This window comes from Acanthisitta chloris, unplaced genomic scaffold, assembly GCF_000695815.1.
Source record: "Acanthisitta chloris isolate BGI_N310 unplaced genomic scaffold, ASM69581v1 scaffold5923, whole genome shotgun sequence".
Lineage (NCBI taxonomy): Eukaryota > Metazoa > Chordata > Aves > Passeriformes > Acanthisittidae > Acanthisitta > Acanthisitta chloris.
Window position 1 is genome coordinate 104,021 of NW_008666488.1, and position 22,698 is coordinate 126,718.

Sequence of the window (22,698 nt, forward strand, 5' to 3'; positions counted from 1 at the left end):
ATACCCTATTCCCTCCACTCAGATGGAAATATTGACACTTCCAGTACCCCAAGGACAATGACCTTGCTGAACTTCTCCAAATACAGTCACAAAATGGAAAAGCTGCCAGTAGTTTATCCTTGTGTGCTTTTCAGATGGTACTGCAGCTGCAGGGTTGCAATTGATATCACAGCATGGATCAGATCACATCCCATGTTATCTGCTATTATCCCATGTAAGCTGCTGGCTGCTCAGCAGTTTCCCAGACTGGTCACTTATGCACACGTGTAAGAGTTTAGGACAGCAATTTGAAATTAAAATTTCCAGGTATATTAGTAATGGTACTTAATGGTTGGAACCTTATTTATAATAGCTCCAGCAGAATAACTGTACCCAAATATGCAAGCCTTTTGAGAAAAACTGATGTTGACCCTTACAGACATGTCCCTTCATAGAAATAGCACTCCCACAGGATCGAGGAATGACTAATACTGAATTAAATGAACTCCTGAACTATCTTTTGCTTTTTCCATTATAGCCACATTGTATACCCTGTGCAAAATATTCCGGGCTATGGTGTGGATTTCTGTGTATAGAAGACCAAGAGCCAGCAGTCCTCAGGTCTGGGGGATACCAAAGCTTCAGCTGTGGACAATACTACAGATGTAAGTGCAAGGACAAAATTCCATGTTCACTCCTTCCTGCACATGTATGTATGTAACACTTAACCAATCTTGACTCTACAGGATTACAGGATCACAGAACAGCTCAGGTGGGAAGGGACCACAGTGGGTCATCTGGTCCAACCTCCCTGCTCAAGCAGGGTCATCCTAGAGCATGGATAGGGAGAATTCACAGTCTCTCTGGGCAATCTGTTCTAGTACTCAGTCATCCACACAGCAAAGTTCTTCCTCATATTCAGGTGGAACTTCCTGTGCATCAGTTTCCACCTGTTGCCTCTGGTCCCATTGCTTGACACCACGAAGAACAGCCTGGCTCCATCCTCTTGGCACCCTCCCTTCAGATACTTACAGACATTGATGAGGTCCCCTCTCAGTTGTCTCTTCTCAGTTGTCTCTCAGCTCCTGTTCCCTCAGCCTTTCCTCATAAGAGACATGTTTCAGTCCCTTAATCAACTTTTTAGACCTCCACTGAACCTACTCAATGAACTTCATGTCTCTATTGGACACAGTACCACAGATGTGGCCTCACCAGGGCTGAGTAGAGGGACAGGAACACCTTCTTTGACCAGCTGGCAATGGTTTTCCCAATGTCCCCCAGGATACCACTGACCTTCTTGGCCACAACAGCACACTGTTGGTTCATGGACAATTTGTAGTCGACCAGGCCCCCCCAGGTCCTTCTACACAGGGCTGCATTCCAGCAGGTCAGCCCCCAGCATGTACAGGTGCATGGGGTTGTTCTTCCCCAGACGAAAGTACCTGCATTTGCCCTTGTTGAATTTCAGAATGCTCTTTTCTGTCCAGCCCTCCAGTCTGTAGAGGTCCTTCTGAAGGACTGTACAGCACTCTGGGGTATCAACCACTCCTCTCAGTTTTGTATCATGAGTTCACTTTCTGAGAAAGCGCTCTGTTCCTCTAACCAGTCATTGATGAACAAGTTAAATAACACTGGGCCCAGTATAAAACCTGGGGATACCACTAGTGACAGGCCTTCAACTAAACTCTCGATTTATTCATGGCTCCAAATTATATTTTGTGTTCCTTCTGTTATTGATGTATTTGAAAAAGTCCTTTTTGTTATCCTCAACATCCTTGGCCAGATTTAATTCTAGGTGGGCCTTGGCCTTTCATCTCATTTTTGCTTACTTCTTTACATTCAGTCTAAATGGCCTGACTCCACTTCCATTTCTTGTGTATTTCTTACTTGTACTTGAGTAATTACATGAGGTCTGTATTCATACAAGGAGGTTTCTTGCCCCCTTGGGCCTGATTTCTTTCTCATAGGGATGCATCATTCTTGAGCCTGGAGGAAGTGATCCTTCAGGATCAATCAACTCTTTTGGACCACTCTTCCTTGCAGGACCTGTTCACATGGGATCCTTCTCAGAAGATCCCTGAAGAGGACAAAGTTAGGTCTCATGCAGTCCATGGCTGTGATCTTGCTCACTGTACTGCTACCTCTTCGTTCCATGCAGCACTCTACAGTCTCATGGTCACTACAGCCAAGGCTGCCCCTAATCTTCATGGTTCATTAGGAATAGAAGTTTAGTATAATCTCCATAGTAAATAATTGTGGATATCATTAAAATCCCATCTTTATCAGCAAAAAAGCAGACCATCTTGTGGTTTAATGCTAGGAAGAAATCAGTTTCATTGAAAGTAGCTTGGATAATTGATTTCACTTTTTCAAAATCATTCCATTTGTGCAAGTGCCAGCCATTGCTGCTCCTACTTGCTGGAAAGGATCTTCATGGTCTGAGGGTTAGTGTGAAGTACCCCATGAGCAACAATGTTAACAACAAGTAATGTGCAATACCCCATGAACTTCCATGCAAGTGGACGGACTGGGAGAAGCAGAACACTCTGAAACTCTCCTCTTGCCATTGAGGCTGCTCATGAGAGGGTGAAAATGCTGTGCAAGAATGGACTGAGATAGGCTAGCCTTCTGTTAGGTCCAAAGGAACTTGTTAAAGGCAAAAGCTGTCTCACTATCATGTCAGATCACAAGGCTCATAACAAACAAACATTCTGGATTGAAAAAAGTAGAAAAATTTTGCATAATGAAAGCTTAGTTCTGCAGGAGAACATATCTTCTTGTCCAGGAGCCATAGCCAGATAGTTATATTTTTCTGACTCTAAGTGGGGAGCTGGGTACAAAGAGACTGCCTACCTCTTGGGCAGCAGAGTTTCACTTCCCTCTAATTTGTTGTTGGAGGTTTTTTAATCACATTTTGATCTTCATTTGAGGGATCATAAATTGCAGTGAAAGCACTCTCACTGGCCTAATATTTTAGGATGGTGACAGCAGGAGTAAGTCAATATCTCTTCCTTCAATAATTTACAGCATGCCATCCTTCAAGAAAATGTGACAAAATGACAGGATCCCTCCTCCTAACAAACCCTGCAAGTCAGTGCCAAATTCAATACAACCCATCATTTTTGTTCAATTTCTCTCTCAACATGAGCTCTTAATTTCTTTCTGTGGCTTCTATGAAATGAAGCCCTTAGCCACTAAGCAAAGGCAGATCTTTAGCGCTGTACCAGCAGCTCTTTCCTCAATGAAAGACATTGCATGCAGCATGAGGAAATGCAGACAGCTCAGATGAGTGAGACCCTTGTGCAGGCCATGCCAAGACCCACCCCTCTACCTGTTGTGCCTTCTGGTGGGTGACAGGGCAGCAGCAGAGCTGTCAGTGCCTGTTCTTTGGTTATCATCCCAGGTCTGGGGGACATGCCCTGCTCTGCAACATCACCCATTTCTAAGCCAGAGCAACATGCACAATGACTTTTGTAAGTGTGTTTAACAGTCTTGTTTTTCACACCATATGCTGTAGTTACCATCCTACAGCCCAGTCAGTATTTCTAGTCTAGTCTAGATCTAGATGGAAGTAATCCACCACCTCACATTGGCTATAAAAGATGCAAAATGGTGAAGGTAGAAGTCTTATGACCACAGCTGCGTATAGTCCCCAGCCTTTGCAGGTGCAAAGAATCAGGTGGAAGGTCCTGCATGTGTGTTGGGGCAATGCCAAGCACAAATACAGGCTGGATGGAGAATGGATTGAGAGCGGTCCTGAGGAGAAAGACTTGGGAATGCTGGTTGATAGGAAGCTCAACATGATCCAGCAATGTGTTTTTGCAGTCTAGAAAGCCAACTGTGTCCTGCATTGCATCACAAGATGTGTGTCCAGCAGGTTTAGGGAGTTGATTCTCCCAATCTATCCTTCTCTGGTGTGACACCACCTGGAGCACTACATGCAGCTCTGAGGTCCCCAGCCTAAGAAGGATATGGACCTTCTTATGGACATGGACAATCCAATGATGGAGTCCAGAGGACAGCCATGATGATGATCAGAGGTCTGGCACACCTCATCTAAGAGGACAGGCTGAGAGAGTTGAGGTTGCTCAGACTGGAGAAAAGACACTGGAGAGACCTTATAGCAGCCTTCCAGTACCTGAAGGGGCCTACAATAGAGCTAGAGAAGCATCTTTTACAAGGGCTTGTAGTGATAGGACAATCATTTTAGTTTAGCTGTTAGGAAAAATTTCTTTACTCTGTGGTTAGTGAGGCACAGAAAGAACTTGCCCAGAGAAGTTATATATGCTCCATCCCTGAAAGTGTTCAAGGTCAGGCTGGGTGGGGCTCTGGGCAACCTGATCAAGTGGAAGGTGTCCCTGCCTATGGGACAAGATGATTTTTAAGGTCCCTTCCAACCCAAACCACTTTATGGTTCTGCAATTCTATGACTTTCTGAGCCTCTCTGGGGTTGAACAAGGAGTGGCAGTGGCACATACCCACCCGAGGGGAATGTCAGGTGTGGGTGGCAGAACAACTATTTTATTTAGCAGTATGAAAACATAAGGATCTCTACAGCATAATTCAGGAAAGAAAAAAAAAAAGCTGATTTTAGCATGATCGCTTCAATACTACATCACACTACTGTCATAATACAAAGACATCTATTCTTAATTCCTGAAGGGAGAACTTCAGAAGCAGATGCTTCAGCCTAAAAAGGACAGCCTCTGCTTCTCAGCAAAGCTGAGGGAAATAAAAGATATTTTAACGGCTTTCTACATTCAAATGATTCCTGAAACAGGCTATTTCAGCCTGAGCCCCAGAGATCCCTAGAACAATCTAGAGGATGATCTAATCTATATTCACTGTCCATGTTGACAGAAAAGCTATTTCTGGTGAGTAAAGAAGAGGTGCACATGGTGGTCCTAACAGCTATACCAGCACACAGAGAGGTCCCTCCCTGTGGGGGAACATCAGCAAGCAGTCACAGCTCTGCCATGATGGAGGAGCTCCAGCTGAGGAAACCATTATCTGGTGTTTGCATTGGCCCTGGTCATCTGAAAAGGGAGAGGAGCTCAGCATTTAGTTTCCTTGAGTTTCTAGGGAGGAGAAATTAAAAAAAAATAAAGGCAGACAGAACTAATCTCTCTCTCAAATCTCCCAGCTGTCACATTTGACAGGACAGCTAATGCAAGAGAAGAGCAATCAGAACTAGGAATTCCTGGAGGAGAGTTATAAAATATCCTGAAAATATGCTGTCTTGACTTGAAGTGCTCCCACCTCACACATCAGGCATAAAGGTGGACGACCTGCCAGAAGTTGTCTGTGCTGGAACAGGGTGGTAGAGAATTCGAACTTAGCTACGCAGTGATGGCTAAGGTTTCTGACAGTCCTAGAGCTGCTAGTTTACAAACAGGCTGTTCAGACAGCACTGCACCTGACCTTTCTGTGCTAAATCTTAGGCTTTGCCTCTGTGACTTTGATCCTTCCTCATGTGCTGTCATGCAACAGCATGTTGTCTCTCAGAATTCATACATGAAGAAATTATGAAAAGGTGACCCCATTTTCATGCTGCTCTTCTTTACTTGATGTAGATGCTCTGGCACATGTACAGTGTTTGGTCTAAAGGAACAACCCAGGAGAAAGAAAACAGGAAACACAGAGTTGCAATTCTTTTCTTTTCTGTAAAGAGATGTGCCAATGGCCTTCAAAGTGCATGTGAATGAGATTCAGAGATCTGCTGCTACAAATTCACTCTTCTGGCAACCAGCATTATTCTGTTATCAATACTCTGCAAGCACCTGCCCTTGGCTTTTGTAAGTGCATGCTTGCATTGAACATCACCACTCCCTTCCCTGGGTATGGCTGTAGTCAATTCTGATTATGCAAAGCAAACATGTCAGTTCTTACAGCAGCAAGCTCTGAAAAATGAAGTCTCTACACTTGCCTCTTAGCAGTAGGAAGATCACAACTCTTTGGTGTTTGATTCTGATCTCACACTTGTTCTCTGCTAATGTAATTTCCTTGACTTCAAAGGAAATGAAATTTATAAGGGAAGGAGATCTTTGTACAGCCCTGTAAGCATAAACTGCTCTCAGACAGTTTCTCACACTGATCCAGAAGAGTAATAATCACTCCAGGACTGAGATCTTCCACTCCTTTCATTACTGACATCCCGTTGAAGACTTGTTAACAGCAGTGAGTGTATATGAACCCTTCTTTTCCAGTGTCTAACATTGCATCAGCACCAGTGGGATTAACCAGTCAGGTCCAATCACATCTGACCATGATGTCAGATTTTAGACCTGGCCTTAATGCTATGAGCTCAGGACTCATTTCAACTGGTGAGCTGGAGGGACAGAAACATGACAACAGTCTAAGAAGTGCTTAATAATCACTAATACAATTATAGTAATCCTGATGGGATTCATCTGAGAATACTCGAAGAGCTGGCTGATGCCATCACGAGGCCACACTGGATGATTTCTGAACAGCCTTGAGAATTGGAAGAGATTCCAGTCAACTGGAAGCTCGCTAATGTTGTACCATTTTTCAAGGACAAGAAGGATGACCTTGGAAACTACAAGGCTTGTCAGTCTCACTTCAGTGACTGGTAAAATTATGGAGATTAACAGAGACAAATTCTGGATTCTGCACCTGAGATGAGGCAATACAGATCGGAGAATGAGAGGCTAGAGAGCAACCCTGCAGAAACAGACCCATGGGTCCTAGTTGCTGGCAAGGTGAATACATGTCAGCACTGTGTCCTGGCAGCCAGGAGGGCCGACAAGGTCCTGGGGTGCATCAGGCTCAGCATCGTCAGATGGTAAAGGGAGGGGACTCTCCCACTCTGTTCTGTGCTGGTGCAGCCTCACCTGAAGTTCCATGTGCTGGTTTGGGCACCACAATATAAAATATTGAGCTATTAGAGAGGAACCAAAGGAGGGCTACAAAGATGATGAAGGGTCTACAGGAGAAGGCATGGAAGGAGCAGCTGAGATCACTTAGCTTTTACACGCTGAAGAAGAGGAGACTGAGGGGAGACCTCAGAGCAGTCTCCTACTTCCTCATGAGAGGAAACAGAGGCAGCACTGGTCTCCTCTCTGGTGACCAGTGACAGAACCTAAGGGAATGGCATGGAGCTGTGTCAAGGGTGGCTTAGGTTAGATATTAGGAAATGGTTTTTCACCCATTGGAACAAATACCCCAGGGAGGCAGTGGTCACAGCCCCAAGCCTGACAGAATTCAAGAAGTGAATTCAGAATTCAAGTACAATGCTGTCAGGCACATGGTATGGTTCTTGGGGATGTCCTGTGCAGGGCCAGAAGTTGGACTTAGATCATTCTAGTAGGTCACTTCCAACACAGGATATTCTTTAATTTTATTACTACTGCAGTTTCCAGCTTGCGAACTATGGATCTGGTTAAACATTGTTGAATGCTTGTTTAAGAAAAAAAAAAGCCCACATGAATTAGTAATAGCAGAAATATTAGAAGCTCCTCCAGGTGCCAGCAGAATAAAAAGTGTGCAGTTTTCTTTCTGTGTACACTGTTTACCATGCTGAAAGAAATTGGTCTGCTGAAAGAGTCAACACTTTCCAAGGTAAAGTTTTTATGTCTTTATATCAGACCTATGAATGAACACAAGCCCATGAAGGAAATAGATAAGAAAGGTTTGATACTTCTTTCAGATATTATGTGTTGTACACTGGAAGAAGGCATATGGCATATTTTACAGAGTCATAATACCTTTCCTCGTGATGAAGAAGGATGCAAAATAACAAGCCAAATCTTTATCAGAAAAATTATTCTACTGAGTGAATTCCTGCATCTCAATATTTGTTTGTTTTTTAAAAAAAACCTCTAGCAATAGGTGCTGACTAAAATTAGGCATTGGAATATCAATTTGAGACAAGAATCAAGATCAAGCCTGCTAGCTGGAAGTTTCTGCCGTTCATATAAAAAGCAGCATGACAGCATTGCAGCAAGCTAAAGGAGAAAGACAATAAAGAACATCAGAGATGGATTGTAAGGCTTCAGACTGTCATTGTGGCCACATAAGCTTGCATCAGCTTTTCAGACCCCATACCATGATACACAAAGACAGAGAACACCCTGTTCCCCAGGGCAAGGAGCTACCTTCTGTTTTTTGCAGACAGCCACCAGACAGGAGCAGGCAGCATTGTCCCAGCACAGCTGATGCACTACCAGCTCCCACTTTGCTTTACACTGCAGTGATTTGTTCTTCCTCCAAGAACTACTTCTGAGTGTGAACTGTAAAATAAGGAAGGCTGTTTGCTGACCCCATGAGCCCATACTGATATTTTCATGTCTTTGCAAACAGTAAGTAATTGTTTGAGGGGAAAGGACAGTTGAGAAGTTGCTTATGGACAGAAGATGACAAAAGTGCTCTAGCCAGGACTTGCTTCATCCTCCACCCACCCTCTGCCAAAAGTGCTAGTAGACCCCGTGATCTCACTGCTTTCCAAAGCTGGTGGCAAGGGAAATCTTTCCCCAAAGCTTTCAGGGTAGTACTCTCCAGCCATCATCACTTGGTGAGCCTCCAGCCTGGGAGATGCATTTGTTCTCCTTGAGAGCTACATGTTTCTCTGGCACTGTAGCTGGCACTAGTGTGGGAAAATGAAAAATTGATATATTTGTTCTGGCTGAAAAGCAGGAAGAAAATGCATGATAGCTGGCAGGGGACAGCCAGCACAGTGCTAACTGCAGTGTGTTCTACTGGTCTTTCCAAAGTGGATTAAGCTACATAGCAGAAGATATCAAATTAAAATCCATGAATCTATGGAACAGGTATAAATATTACGTGCATTAAGCTATGTGCAGATTACAAGGCATAGCAGTGAGGAAGCACAGGATCAACACAAACATAGGAATACCTATTAGACTTTTAATTCCTACTTTCGCCTTTTACAGACTAATAGTCCCCTAAACACCTCGTGCCAAGCTCATAAATCTAACACATTAAACAAAAGGTTTTGTAAGAATTTCCCACTCTCTGAAACTATCTAGGTTCAATAAACCCTAATGATATTGCTTTCTCCATTTCCCCACAGTGTTTTACCCACTGAAAGATATTAGAAATCAGCTTTTTAACATTGTTGTAGAAACAGTGTCTAGAACCACAGTATACTGAACCCTCCTCTCTGTGCTGCTACACAGTACAATAAGTACTTTTTAAATATTGAAAATTCCAGAAACCCCAGGGAATGTGTGGGTTACCTCTACAGAGACTGCAGAAGGCAACTGAGAAAAATAAGACCATGTCATCAGGCTAAAATTTACTATGTAGGCATCTGTGTCATCACTAAAACCAAACCAAATTAAACAAAAAAATTACCCCAACAAAACAAAACCCACCAAAACCAAAATAATAATTGGTATAGCACAAATATAAACTATTCTGACTTTTTTGCCTCGGTGTGCATGCATTTGGGACTTAGATTTTTCTTCCAAAGAGGACACAATATTTTGCACACAAAAGAGAAAGGGAGAGTGAGGCTTTCTGTTTGTTTGCTCTTTAAATCTAATAATAATCTTCAACGAGTTCAGTATAAACTATAGAGGACAAAGGAGTGTTTGACTTTTGGTGACACTCCTACTTACTTTGAGGGTTTTCAATATTTAGAAAACTATGTGTGACCTGTGCCACCGAGAGACAGGGTATGTTAAGACACGATGGACCAATTACTTAACTGCTGAGAGTTGAGCTTGGTCCAAGTGGTTTGAGTGGCACTAGCCTAACTTTGAACTGCTTTCAGTACCTTAAGAGAGGAATAATTTGAAAACAGATGCATTTTCAGACTCAGTTATTTCTCTTCAGCTCAGTCTCAGTTCATTCAAGACTACAGCAATGTTATTGTGAAGCATGTAGAGAGTGTGAGCAGACAACAATCACTGTAAGGGCTGTCCCTGCCTTTGACAGAGGGACTTGTCCTTGTCCCTGTTTTCCTCCCTGCACTGCTGCCTCCAGCTCCCTCCTCCTGCCTCACAGCAATCCCCTCTCCACCAGCACAGTGTTCAGCAGTTGGGCATGAAGTCAGTCTGAAGTGGGCATGGTGTCAATCAGAGAGTTAAAAGTAGAAAAAGGGCTGTTTTTTTTCATTTCCTCAGTAGTCCATAACACCTGCCAAAAATGAAGTGGCTTATTCTTAGGCTAATATTTGCTGACTTGTGTTCCTGTGCTGGCCAAGAAATCCCTGAGGCCTGTGTTTGCTTTCTTAGCCTACCTTTTACAATGAACCAAAAGGCCCATTATAAGATTGGCACATCTTTTAGAGTAGATATAAGTTGGGAGATGCAGGAAGGAACACATAAGCTGGATCTGGAATTCATGCCTTCCTTTGTTTAAATCCTAATATAGAGGAGCTACATATGCAAATACTTCAAAGCATGTCAAGTGTAAGCAGCTATTCAGGACTAGCTAACGCAGTATTATTACTGAGTGAGTGACAGCACTCTATCAGGAAATTATTCATGTTGGGTGGCAGAAAGCCATTACAGGCTTTGTTATTATGACTTTGTGTTGAACCGCTTCACCTTACAGAGGTGTATTATTTTGCCCAAAAATACAAAATGTCATCAGAGGCAACTGGCACGTTTCACTTGTGCTGTGGTCCTTTTGACTTCTCACTCCTCTCCTCTGGCATGTCTTTACACATGCCTCGTGATAGGGATGTGGTGGAGAGTAATGGAGGGGAAGAAGTGATGAGGATCTAACACTCTCAGACTGTATAATCTTGATGTCCAATTCAGTGTGCCTCTACTTAGTCAAACTTTGATATGATAATTAGCCTCTGGCCCCTTTGTAGCCTGCTCTGTTCAACTCACTGGAGATTTTGAAGATTGGCCCTGGTCTCTCAGTCTCTCATTACTGCTGCCGCTGTCTGAACCCTAACTTACAATCCCTGCAAGTGAGAGGTCTGGGAGAGTCTGGGCATGCAGAGTTAAATCAATCCAGAGGTTACTTGCACCACGTTGATTCTTTTCCTGCCCTTTGCTGCATAAAACAAGAAAAGGCTCTCAAATGAGGTAATGCATATGGAAGGCATTGATAATATATTATGACAGGTATAGTAAATTAATTTGGAGACTACTATAAACAGTGTGAGAACATGGATTTTATTGCAGTTTCTTCTGTGGAAAGATGGTAAAAATATATCTTTTCTAGTAATTTAAGAGACTGCAGTTTCTTCCAAAATACTTTGATGAAAACTTCAGCTTCTTAGACAAGGGAGACTCCACTTGCCTGGCCAGAGTCCAGCAGAGCTTTAGCAATTTAAACCAGCTGAAACCATGGCCCATAATACTATGTTTACACCCTCAGCCCTGGAGAACATTTAAACAGGACAGATCCAAATTTCTACAGCTAGTGGAAAGACTAACATTAATTTCAGAGCTAAACTGAACCATTAGCCAAGCTTTTAGAAGAAATGGAGACACATACAAAAACAAGTCAGATTTTCAGTTCTGAAAGCACAGTTCTCAGAAGGTGAACTGATTAGTGAGGCCAGTGGGTCCAAAGAGTTGTAAGATATTTCAGCTGAAGGAGACCTATAATGTATTTTCAATAAAAGCTGCAAGGAACTCTCTGGAATTCACTTCACAAGGAAAGGAGGAAACCTTGCAGGAAGAGGCTACAGAGCAAAATGGATGGAGAACCCCCTAGAAAGTCCAGCACAGCATACATTTGGAAAGGAGGAAAGAGCTAATCAGCAAAGAAAACTTTGTTTTGGAGGCCAGGAAGCACAGGGCTGGGGTAAACATTGCCAAAAGTCAAACTGAGTTAGAAGTTTGCAGAGGAAATTAAATAGTAATAATAAAAGGAAATCATAAAAAGTTATTTAGCTATTGAAAAGCAAAGATTTTAGAGGAGAAAAGAAGTGATGTCTTTATACCGAGAGGATTAGAGCTGGCATAGGTGAGTGAAAACACTAAATGAAGCTCAGCTTTGGTTTTCTGTAAGAACATTAAAATCTGGAGAAAAGGAGGACAGATATGGGATGAGTGTCAGGAAATTGAAAATACCTCCTCAGGGGAGATGCAAAACTCTGAGAGCTGGATGTGCTCAGCCAGCAGGGAGCAGATCCCTCACCACAGGCTGCTTGGAGACCTGGCAATCACTCCATGTAATTTTGTCAAGCTGTGAAAGAGAGGGATCCACATGACTTGAGAACAGTAAATATAGAAACCATAATTAAGAAAGTGAACTTGCATCTAAAGGGCCGTTAACTTGATTGTAATAATATGCAAAGGTACATGATGAATTTGAAAGTAAAGGAGTAATTAAAGATATGATGATTAATGAAAAATAAAAGAAAGAACAACAGCCTGTGCCTGCCAGCTGGAGGGTACCAGGCCAGCCTAAAGCCTTTGCTTGCAAGAGAGCTGATTGATTGCTTTAAGGAAGGTAATTGCAGCCAAATGAAGCTGTCCAAACATCTGAGAAGCACTTGTGATATGGGAAACCATTAGGTAAAATGTAAAAGACAAAAAGGAAAAACACACAAACTGCAGCAAGAAAGAGAGAAATTACTTGAAAGGGAGATGGCAAGGGGTTGTGCTGAAGGATAGGTTGTAGATTTTTTTGGGAAACAAAGTGTTTTCACAGCTGTTTCCATAAAGGACTCTGGTTGAAAAAGTAGGTGTACGTTAATGAAATCTGCTCTTTAGACAATTGAAGGAGACAGCATGGCACAGAAAGACATCTGAACATGGTACAGATAGAAACAGATAACCTACAGGTCTGGAAAAATAACAGTAGTGTGAAGTTTAACACCTATTTCAAGATCTTGCCTTTAATATTTGACAGGAGAATTTCTGCAGTAGTCTGGAAAGTCACTAATGCATCTCTGCAGAAATCTGGGGAAGTGAGAGAAGGAGAAAGAATGGGGAATTTTATTCACTTACAGGAGTTTACTGTGAGTCCCCAGGGTGATATGACTGTATAAAATGCAAATGTCAACATAGACTTTGTTAGGGCAGGTACTGTCAGTGGACACAGGGAAGTGTTCACAGCCTTGCCCAGCACATTAACTGATTACTTGGAATATCAAGAACAAGACCAGTAAGCCACATCCAGGAGACAGAAATTTGTACAGAGGAGGTAAGATGAAAAACCTTAATCTGTTGAGACACTCGGAGAGTTAGATTTGCTTAGCAAACCAAGGGCTCTAATGTGATTGAAATACAGATGATTTGGTTCAATGTGTAGCCCAATGTTCATTTTGGGTTGATAAAACAGGTATCCTTGCATTTATGTCTTCCTAGTGACCAGCCTTTATCTTCTAGTCTTGGTTTCCTCAGAAGTCTCTGGGGTGGTACTGACCTGAGGGTGGTACTGGATACCCGAGGGAAAATTTAGGGAGGTTTTGATGTAATAGCTTAATATCTAAAGCACCCAATCAGGCAAAGGGTGAGGAGGGCTGAGTACCATTCTCAGCCTGCAAAGCTCAAATCTGTATTCGTCTGCGTTTCATAAAGAGGCTCCTAACACATAAGTTGTAGGTGAATCTAGGGTACTGAGATAGGTCATCCTTTTGTGTTCAAGTCATGCTATTCAACACGTGAAAACTGAATTTTTATGAGGCTATGGAAGGAGAAAGCAAGAGGAAATTTGCTTATTAAAGGCTTGACTGAAAGGAAGATAGGCAGGCAGAGCAAAGACCATGAGAATTGTTCCCTTAGGAAACTGGAATAAATGGTTATTTAAAGTGAACAGTTAGGAATGCAACCTGTCATGTGATCTGTGTTATAAACAGATGATAATTCCTCAGAAGATCTGGAATAAAAATACATGTCCTTGTGCAGAGTATGACTTGGTGAAATGAGGCTTGGATCACAATCCTCAAACGACTTACATGTAAAGACACACAGCTAGTGAATGCCAGACACACATGGGTGTTGAAATCGTTACCCACCTGGACATCTTATCTGTCCATCATCTGGATTAGCCCTTTGGGTGGAATTCATCTCAGCTGATCAACATGGGGCATCAAGTGGAAACTAGTCCACTGGGTGCCTCCGTGGTCTCTGCTGGTTACAGGAAGAGCTGGACAGCCAGTTTAGATGGCACACCTTATGTCTGAGAGCTAATACCAGGTGGGACAAATCCCACCATGTGCACCTTAGCACAAAAGGATCCCAGTCAAGGGAACTTGCTGTCCTCTGAGGTTCAGATGTTTTTGGGAATTGTACCTGGCAAAAGACAGGATGGAGAATGAAGATCAGCTTGCCTGTGAGAGACTTCAGGCCAAACATCTGTGGATCAAAGAGTTTAATAGCTCCATTGGCAAAGATGATAGATTTTTGCATGTTCAGCAAACCTAATCTCTTCATTTAACTTAGAAAATTTACAAGCTCTTCTGGCACAGTTGGTGGAGCTTGTAAGCTTTGTGATCAGATTAAGCCAATGGAACATATGTACTATAAGTGCCAAGTAGTTCAGATGTTCCTTTTCCTCCTTTTACCTTTAAAAGAGAAGAAAAATAGAAGTAAACAACTACCATTAAGATTAAAAAATGGAGCATTCAAATCCCAGGAAATCTCACAAATCAGGGATCCCACTGCAGAAATAATTCTGTCTCATTTATCCTTCTCCTTTCTGTGAAAAGTGTTTATCATCAACATGTAGCAAGACCACAGAGATTATTATTATTTTACAGCTGGAAACATCTACTTCAGGAATATCTTTCCTGTTTCAAGGCTTGATTTCTCAACCTGACCTTTCTTCCATTTAACTTTAATGCTTCCTTTTTCATTATCCTCCCATTAGGAAATGACAAAATGATTAGGCATGCCAGTTTGATGTTGCAGTTCACTTGCCATACACCTTCCCATTTTCCTGTTTACATTTGTGTAACAGGGCTCAGCATGTGTAGGTACACAAAGAAGAGTCCTGCAGGTCTGGGAATAAATCAAATAAAAAGAAAGAAGCAGGAAAGCCAAGCTAACTCCTTAATGCCAAATAATTCTGACCTCATTTGGTACATCAATGGCTTAGAAGAAGCTGAAGTACACTAATAAGGAAAATGCTAAGGGGGACTATTATGGGGGTTTATGCTTGTTCTGCATGCAGAGAGCAGCCCCAGCTACCCCAGTGTGTGCCACACACAGCACAGGTGCAGCAGTCCTAGGGAAAAGTGCAGTAAAAACCAACATCTTGGACACATGAGATCCCCTGCACTTCAAACATCCCCTGCCTGTGCACCCACTGCCTACACACACCTCTGGTGAAAACCACCCACAGGCAGCCTCTGCAGGCTGCCACTGTGGTGAGGTGGGCTGGGATAGGGTGGGAATCATGGATGCTCTAGAGAGTATTTTCCAAGGCAATAGAAAGGTTTTGAGTACAGTGTTTGATAGAAAAAGACTCGCTTCATAACGCTTTACAGGGAAAAACAGTATCAAAACCTCAGGAGTGCTTAAAGTGAAAATTCTGGTACCACCTTCAGAGGTTTCACACTGTGGGAGTCTGACCCAACGACCAGGATGGGGAGGGATCAGCCACAACCCTTTCTGTGTGGGCACAGAAGTACCTGGCATTGCAAAGTGGCCATCAGGAAAGGAAGGAATGTCTTTCACCTCCCCTTCAAATTTTCAACCTTGTAAGGTTTGTTTTAAGCAACAAAGTCTTGTGCCTCCTCTAGCCCTTGTGCCAAGGTGAAGCTTTTGCTACTGGAATAACACCCTGAAACAGCTCTGGTATTTACAACAGATTAACTGGATGGGGCCCAGGGTCACAGCAGTTTCACAAACACCTATATTTTTCAGAAGAGATAGAAAGTATTGGCTTCCAGGAGTTAAAACTGGTGAATGTTTTCTGGAAGTGCAAGAGTGATTGTAAGACCAAGATGTCTATTATGAGAAAGGAGCCACACAGTGCTGTGACTTTTAGCTTCTGGATGGAGTAAAACATGAGTACTAGTAGTAAAATCCCTTCTACACATCAGGTATGTCAGGCTCTGTGAGCCAGATTGAGTTCATTACTGAGTTAGGGCACTTGAATATGAATCTAGATCTGCATTATCTTTTCCATGAAGTCCAGAAAAGATTCTATGTGGGACATTGGTTTGAGCTTGCCTCCAGTAAGCTCATTCTTTTTCATTGCTCTCTAAATTCAGTTATGAAGGTATTCCACCATTTTTTCCCATGTGCTTATGCATACACATTCATATATTTTGCTTTTTCAATTTTTTAAAGAACTGATTTCTTTTCCTAACTAAAAATCAGGAGGTATGCCTGTATTTGATAGCTTGCAATTGAAGAGATTGCTAACTGGTTGTTTGTATCATTATTTCACCAACCAAGGGAGCTGGAGAGGGACTCTATTAGGAACTGCAATGATAGGACAAGGCTTAATGGGTTCAAACTGAAGGAGGGAAAGTTCAGGTTAGATATTAGAAAAAAGTTTTTACTGTAAGGGTGGTGAGACATTGGAACACGTTGCCCAGGGTAGTGGTGGCTGCCCCAACCCTGGCATCACAGCCAGATGAGGCCTGAAGCATCCTGGTCTCGGTGTCCCTGCCCAGGGCAGGGAGGGTTGGAACTAGCTGATCTGTAAGGTCCATTCCAACCCCTAAATTTCTATGATTCTATTCTCATATTCTCATATGCTGAAACTAAGAAACATACCACAAACTAGGCACATTGTAAATGTGCACAGAAAATTGTATTATGCTCCCTTCAAAGATGGTGTTAGAAGCATCCTGGTCTCGGTGTCCCTGCCCAGGGCAGGGAGGGTTGGAACTAGCTGATCTGTAAGGTCCATTCCAACCCCTAAATTTCTATGATTCTATTCTCATATTCTCATATGCTGAAACTAAGAAACATACCACAAACTAGGCACATTGTAAATGTGCACAGAAAATTGTATTATGCTCCCTTCAAAGATGGTGTTAGTGTACCTAAATAGTTCTCAGAAGATCTTTCTATTCCACCAAACAACCTCCTGTTTATGTCATTATTAGTGGGAACAAATCAAGACTTTACCACTTGAAAGTGATTTTTGTTTTTATTTCTGAATGAAGATAAATTTTGCTTTCTGGTTTGTTGAATTACATAAAACTGCCTGATTCCTGTGGCTAAACTTGGAATTAACCTATTTGCAGGCCAGCAGTCTCTCTCTTTTTGATGTATTTCTGCAGTGGAAGATTAATAAAGTTCTCACTAGATCCACAGTTTTAGCTATTTTTAGAATGAAACATAGTCCAAGTGTCTTTTGTGTCCTACTTTTGGAATGGGAGGCAAGAAGACATTGCTGACTGGTAGATCAGCTCTAGGTCAAGTCTTTCACAACAGAATGACCTACTGTTAGCAAGATCAACAGTACTTCTTATTTCCTTGTTTGAAAGCGCATTCACGCTGGTGCTTTCTGATTGACAGAATCTTTGCTGTTGATAAGCTCCAATACATGTCTAGGCATCAACTTTAGCATTAGGCTTCTGCCTGCATCAGCACAGAGCTAATCTATTCCCCATCATTTGGACTCTGAGCACATTTGCTCTCAGTGACATGGAGCCCAGTGCAAGCTTCAGCTTTGTTTTCTCCCAGGACAGCAATTTTCTGTGGAGAAATACAATCCTCCTACAGAGCCATGGAGGAAACCTCATGGCCAGCTGCAGCATCTTCTGCAGTGACATAGTGACATAGATGACAACAGGTGCCATTATTAGGCATCCAGCTCTCCCTTCAAGGTGAACCTACAAGAAGAAGGTGCAGTGGTTTAATCATAGTCACAATGTCACTATCATCTTCCATCCTCATTCTGCTGTCTCTTCACTCTATTACAGTTTCATCGTGGCTCTTGAAGTTCCATCACAGGCAGGTTAGTAACCTGTTCTGTCTGAATTGGTGGCAGCTATGCAACTTGTGCAACAACTTATTTTATTCTTGCCGTCTTTGTCTCTATCCACGACTTCACTTCGGGTCCTGGAAAAACACCTTCCTGCAGCACCTCCGGGCATCCAATACACATATGTCTCTGGCTGTTCCCTTATGTGCTGCATCCTGCCAAGCAGGAGCATTCATAATCATGAGTCAGGCCTCAACACTGCGTGAGAGTCAAGTCTCCTAAAAAAAACCCGGTAATTCTTAGTAATTTTATTCTTAAGGAACTTCTGAGGAGTTACAGCTTGCAACTTGTTTTACAGAAATGTAGGAGGCATTCTTATGTTCCTGTGAATCAGGTTATGCCATCCCCATACGAGTCCAAGAATCCCACTGGTTTCACTGCAGCCTGCTCTAAGTCCAATCTGAAGACAATGGAAGAGCACAGTGTTTTTTCTTCTGGCCTGCTCTGAGGCTGAAGGCAAGTGAGATGATATAGTTAATCTTTACCAGGAAAGGCTAGAGAGAGGACCCCAAGCTATCTAGCTGCCAGCTAATGCTGCCTTGGTAACAGTTTAATGGGCAGCAGCCTGTACTTGAATGACTTCAAGAAGAGATGTAATCAACCATTCACTATTTTTCTTCTTTCCATTAAGTTCAAAGTACTATATAATCACTTCAATTTTCTTTCAGCAGTGATAAGGCTCAAGTGTAAACCACAAAGCCTGAACTCTCAGTCAGCCTCCATGCTTTATTCTGGATTTATCTTCAGCCATCATCAGGTGTTGTCTTTCTGCCTGACCCCACGTGGAAACTGGCCCCCAAGGAGGGTCAAGTATTCACTTTCATACTCCTCTCTGCTGAAATGCTTTTCCTGGCAAGATTAGATAAAGCAATTCCTTTTCATTTCAGGCCATCCCAAGTAGATGTGTTATAAAAAAATCTACTTTAAAGCAATCCTTTTTCTCATTTGCTATAGCTTTATAGAGTGAGACTACAGCTGGGCTATTTTTATATTCACTGTGCCAGGAACAAAGCTCAGTAATTTACTCGGCTTGGTGGGGGAAAAATGTAAAAAATGGATTTTTATCTTAAAAAGGCATTTAGAGAGTATTGTCAAAGACTCCTTTCCCAGTCACTACCTGGTCAGAAACTGCAATATGGCTCAGGCAGATCCAGTAAAAGCATTTAGGGGTGCAGTTCAATTAAGTAAAAATTAAGCAAAATTTGAATTATTCTTGCATTTTACATTGAACAGCCATTGATGAAACATAGAAGCAATGCTGCAACAGAGGCTGGGATTTTCCCTTCTCTGAGTCCTCACCACACGGCCATTCTCTTGCTCTCAGGTGAAGCTCAGCTTGCCCTGCAGCAGCACCAGGGAAAAGCAAAATGCAGCTAGTTTCCCTATAACCTAGAGTGGGAACACCAGCTGGGACAGTCTCCTGAGATGTGCAAAAGGAAGGTTGATACCAACGTGAAGAAAGCACTAAACATCTCTCTTCCTCTGTGAATGACCTTACCACTTGGCTCTCAGCAAATTTGCCATTTAAAGGTGGGATCACACTTTCGGGTAGTTTCTACAATGTGTCTGAAAGCCTGGGGCACTGCCACCTTGCCAGGACTGGTGTACATGGCTATGCTCTGTTTGTACAGCCTCTCCTCAGCCCTCTCAGACTATGACTGTTGGACTCCACAGCTGCTGCCCCAGACCTGTGCAGAGCAGCTGTTCCTACCTCCCAGACTCCAATAAGAGTTGAGACCATGCAGGAAGGCACTGGCCTTAACCAGCACCAAACAATCATCCACTGAGGTAGATACCCCACGTCCTCAGCTTGGCAGCGATACTGAACCACTTTGAATGATACTGCTGTCCTGCCTTTCTTTGCCGCAGCTCATAGGAGGGATTTCCACATTTTGCATCTCTGGTGCAGTGGTTGTGATGCCCAAATGTGGTCCAGTTGCCACTGTCCCTTGGAAATTCTCTCCACACTGTCTGAACTGCAGCCACTGTGAAAACAGGCTCTGACACATGCAGGCACTGCTGTTTTGGTCACACCATGCCTCTTTGCTTGGTGGAAATTATTGGCCCTCAAGGCCATGCCTCTGCCTTTGGTGTGGGGGGCACTGTGAAGAAATGGCCCTGATCAGCAAGAGGCATTTCTTCACTGGAGAGTGGAACAGCATGGCAAAACCCTCTGCTCTGAAACTCGCTGTCAAATGCCAGGACACAGACATAGCTCAGAAATGTGTTAAGTATCCCCAGCATCCTCACACACATGTCTGTGCACATGTATTCACACACATGCTGGCATGTATCTGTATACACACACACATGCATTTCCTTCTGTACACATGCAGGTATGATTCAGGGCACATCACCAGTGAACCCCACTAGCCAAGTTACACCCCAGGAATGAAATATAGGTGTATATCTCTATCTGAGTGTCTTGACCAGATAGAGAATGAGGGAGCTTTCTGCTGTCTAACAACATGACAGGACATGCAGCAAGGACACAGAGCACTTGCAACATGCTTCAAAGCAGTGAAATGTAATATTACAGGTAGGGCTGGTAGCTCCACCCATTCTGAAGGCTACCAGACACTTCCCATTGTAACAGCCTCTCTTCAGTTCCTTATAAACCACATGTTGACTGCCTGGACTGACATTAATATGTGCCAGATGTTTGCATCAGTTTTCTGCAGTAATTTTTTTCTGCAGTTGTATAAATTACAGAGAACTGGAGTTCAGACATTTAAAATTACATATCTAGGGAACATACCTTGCTCTGCATTTGTTTAAAAAGTCTTATTCAGCCCTTTGCTCTGAGCAACTGAGGTGTTTGTCACCTTTAGGCAAGATTTGACAAGCTGAATAAAACTACTTTCTCCCTACACATTCACCTTCTTGTGAATTTTTCCCCAAAATTGTCCTGCTTGTAAGTTGACAAAAATCACCCATACCAAGTGGAGACCTTAATTTTATCAAATGAAATCCTGAATGCTATTTAAGCACCAGCTGCCCTGCATAAACCATGGTGAGTTCACACTTGCAGAGCTTTTGGGTCCCCTGTCTATCCACCTTCAGTGTTGAGTTACCAAGTCCAGTGGGGGAACAAAGCTCTCCTTTTTGCTTGCTATGACCAGGGACTCAGTCCTGAATTCTAGATACAAGCCAAAAAAGCTGATCTGTACCCAGCTGCATGTACCTTAGCACCTGCCCTAACCTTGCTTGGGATGGAAGGCACCTGATGAGACTAAGGAATCTGTTTTGGCTGAGGCAGGAGCAAGGGATGAGTGCCAGTAGGAGCAAGCAATGTCCACAGGAGTAAAAGGACCCCCAGGTCTTGGGGACAATATACACATATACACACATATACACTTTCTCATCAGGAATCTCACTTACCTGCATCTTGAAAGTGCCTTTCCTCACCCATTCTCTGGATAGATGGCTACTGCATATTTTTCTGATATTTAAGCATCTTCCTTTAAATTATAGCCTAAATGACTTTGTGGGGAGTTGGTAACTATTTGCTTTCATGCTAATGCTGCCTTTTAAAGGTGGTTTTCTTGCATAGGTATTTTTCCTTGTCTACATTTGTAGGCTGCAGTAATATTGGTAGACTGAGCAAAGACAAATCCAGCATGAAGATCTCAACAGGAAAGACTGGAGTTACAATATGGGGGATAAGCCCTGACTTCATGGAGCTGGGGTGGAGATGGGCTGAGTAGCTCATGGTTTAAGCCCTAAGCTGGAAGTGCCTGTTGTTTAACCTCTACCAGATGAAAAATACAAATACATTTTTTAAAAAATCTGTTGTCTGAGGGGACCAAATTAAAAAGACCTAACCCAAAGGCAGAGGACTGTAAGGAACACCATTTAGTCATCTAGGCAGCAACTACAAGATAGTACAAACTTCTGTTACATATCTGGGTTTTTGAGCAGTATCCAGTATGCACCTTTCACCCTCAAGGTTGAAACAAATGTTCTTCCAATAACAACACAGAAAGTCTGTAGTAGATAGTCTAGCAGCCCATATACTCAAAAGCAAGTATCTAAACTTAGGGCATACTTCTGATCCTACTAACTCTGTGCTTCAACTTGCCAGCTCTAAGATGAACATAACCCTCATCATCATCCCACAGAGCTAGTGAGAGAATATATTCATTATAGTTTGCAAAACACTCAGGCTTCAGAACGGTAAGTACCAGAGAAAAGCCTATAAAGAAATGAATAACTTCATCCTCATTGCAGGATTTATAGGGATGAGTAATAAATAAGGTATAAACCCACATATTAAATAGCAAGGATGGAATAAAACACTGAATAATTGCTCACTAAGGGGACTCATCTGTCTTGTGCGCTTAACGAGGCATAGGTGTATGGGAAAATTAATATGTGATATTCTTAAAACTGTGTGTGCTGAATAAGGTATGAGAGCAACAGAGATAACAGTGTACAGGCAATCCTCATTCTGGCACTTCCTACATTTTGGTTAATTGATAGAGAACATTAATAATGTGCTTTAGCATAGTTGCTTGTCTGTGCATTTGTTGTGATACAAATACAGAACAAGAAAGATACCTGTGAATTCATCTACAGCCTCACAATTGCCTCCCTTTTACTCCTCTGGGAAGCTTTGCACAAGGTTGCTCTATAAGGCAGCTCAGGTTTCCAACACAATATCCTGAGTTTAGGTGCTTGTCCCACAGAAAGAAACATGCCAGACTAAGTCTCAGCCTTCTCAGTAAGGCCAATAGACAGAGCTGCAAAGCTGTAGGTTATTAAAACTCTCTCAGACCAGAGACATCTGACCACAATGTATTTTTCAAATGCCTAAAAAAGAAAGATGAACTGTTGAAATTAGCTTTTTATTAGCACCCACTGAGTCAGCAA